The sequence below is a fragment of the Protopterus annectens genome, chromosome 17.part0, assembly GCF_019279795.1.
Source record: "Protopterus annectens isolate FY-2018-M chromosome 17.part0, PAN1.0, whole genome shotgun sequence".
In the NCBI taxonomy this organism is placed as follows: Eukaryota; Metazoa; Chordata; order Ceratodontiformes; family Protopteridae; genus Protopterus; species Protopterus annectens.
This window is the reverse complement of record NC_056751.1, coordinates 698,510,965-698,513,575: the sequence shown is the minus strand read 5'-3', so window position 1 is coordinate 698,513,575 and position 2,611 is coordinate 698,510,965.

The following is a 2,611-nucleotide window of genomic DNA, read 5'->3' as shown; positions in this document are numbered from 1 at the left end:
CCCTGAGGTACTCCACTTGTCACTTGTCTGGAGCTGGATTTGGATTCGGCTACTTTGATAGTGTGGGTTCTATCAGTAAGCCAGTTAGCAACCCATTGGGTGACGTAGGGATTAATGCCCAGCTTAGTAAGTTTATCTATGATTCCAGAGTGGGGGTGGTGTCAAAGGCCTTGGCAAAGTCTAGATAGGTTGTGTGGACCACCTTACCCTTGTCCATGGCTCTGAAGACTGATTCGAAGAAGTCAATGAAGTTCAGGAGACAAGATCGGCCCTTCACGAACCCAAACTGGGTGGGGTCCAGTGTTTGAAGGTTGCCAATGTCTTTGTTTATAAGTTCCATGATAATACGCTCCATGGCCTTGCAGATAAGGCTTGTCAGACTGATGGGACGGTAGTTTCTGGGATCCAAGGTGGATCCCCCCTTGTGGAGGGGGATAACTGTAGCTGTGCGCCACTCAGTGGGCACGAAACCTGAGGTGAGGCTATGATTAAACATGACACTTAGGTGAGGTGCCAGTTCATATTGTAGTCCATGTAGTACACAGCCCAGGATGTCATCTGGTCCCATGGATGCTGTATTCTTAGCTTTGGAGAGTACGTTTTTTACCTATGTGGCCGTTATTACCGGGATTTGGCAATCTTCCGGTATTGAGATGGGCCATTTAGGGGGTGAGAGGGGGGTGAAGTTGGCACTGAATCGATCTGCCAGGATATTGGCAATATCCTTGGGATCAGTATATTTAATGCCATTCTGTTTTAGTTCAGAGCAGATCTGACCATTGCCATTTAGATTCTTGACATAGTTATAGAATGCCTTGTGGTTGTCTTTGGAATCTTTGGCAATGTTATTTTTATAACTAGCTTTGGAGGATTTTATGAGGGATCTCAGTTTCTTACTGAGGCTGGTAAGGAAGTTTTTTGTATCCTGGGATTTTCCTCTTTTCTGCAACAGTTTCTTCCTTTTGTTGTAAAGTTTGTTTATGGCAGGGGACCACCAGATTGGCTTCTTTTTTTTTTGAATGAGAGCATATTGGTTCTATTTGGGATGGCACGATTTATGCATGAGTGGATGTGCTCGTACAGTGCCTTAGTGTAGGATTCAGCAGTTGAACTTTCAGCTCCCGTCTGCATGGGTGTCATGAAGTTTGTCACTTCTGACTTGAGTAGCATGAAGTTGGCTTTGGAGAAGTTTTTTATGGAGGTTTCCTTACTGGGGGTGGGGGTGGGATGTGGATGTTAAGGGTGATTAGCTTATGGTCAGACGTGACTAACGAGGGGTGACCATAGGTGTGAGCATCGATTTCCCATGTTGGTAATGACCAGGTCTAGGATATTGGAGCCCCTGGTGGGACTATGGATTAGTTGATCCAGGGCATTGGAATTTATGAATTCCAAGAACCATTGGGTAAATGTGTTGGTACATGAGTAGCTTTCCCAGTTAATGGCAGGGTAGTTAAAATCACCCAGTATTAGGGTGTTTGGTTCTATCTTAATATTTTCCAGTATGTTTAGAAAGGTGTAGTGAGAATCTTGGGGTATGGTGGGGGATCTGTAGCAAGCTACAATTTGGATTGCAGTCTTACCTAGTGTTAGTTGCACCTGGAGAATTTCAGACGCATTGTGTTGTGCAACTAGCCTGGTGGTGTGAATATCCTTGGTGAATATTGACACTCCTCCACCTTTAGTGTTTCGGTCCTGCTTTGGTGGCCAAAAAGTGTGGTAAGAGTTGTAACCTGGTATTGCAGGGGCACTCTCTGGAGCCTTGAACCAGGTCTCAGTTACTGCACAGATATCGATGTTCTCCATTTTTAGGAGTGCCTCGAGAGAGTGCATTTTGAGGTTTAGACTTCTAGCATTCAGTAGCATTACCTTCAGATTTTGCATGCTTGTACCTGTTACGGTGGTGGTTTTGTCCTTTGAACTTTGCCTAAAAAAGGCACTATGGGGGGGCAAGAGCCTTAGCCAGTAACCTGAATCCCAGGGGCGACTGGTGCAGACCATCTCTGGCAAAGCATCGTGGCCTGTCAATCATGTCATCCCAGGCAGACAGATACGGGATCCCCTTTGAATGACACCAGAAGCTTAGCCAATTGTTAAAGTCAATCATTTTGTCCTTATATTGTGGTATCATTCTGGGCGAAGGCAGGATGCTACTCAGGGTTAGGGTCATACCTGCCTGGGCCACATGATCTGAGAGCTCTTCCATGTCTCTTTTCATGTAGTCCGGGGAGGTACATCTCAAGTCATTCACTCCAACATGGACAATGTCAGAGTCATATTTGTACTTGTTGTGGAGTGACTTGAGTGCATGCATTATGTGGCAGATCCTGGCACCTGACAGGCAGCTGACAGTAATTTTCTCCTTGTTCAACCTGGTGAGAGCGACAAAAGTGTGCCGGACTATAGAGTCACCTATGACTAAAGTGTTAGGTACACTGTCTTGCCTTAGGGGCTGTTGCTGGGTGGCACACAGGTGTTGTGAACTATGTGAGACTTTGGTTGTGATTGGTGTTTGTTTGCATTTCAGCTTCAGAGGTCCTTGTTGTTTGGGCAGGTTACAGTTAAGGGCCTCTGCATATGTGGATTTAGTGTTGCTATATGTGGGTGTTGG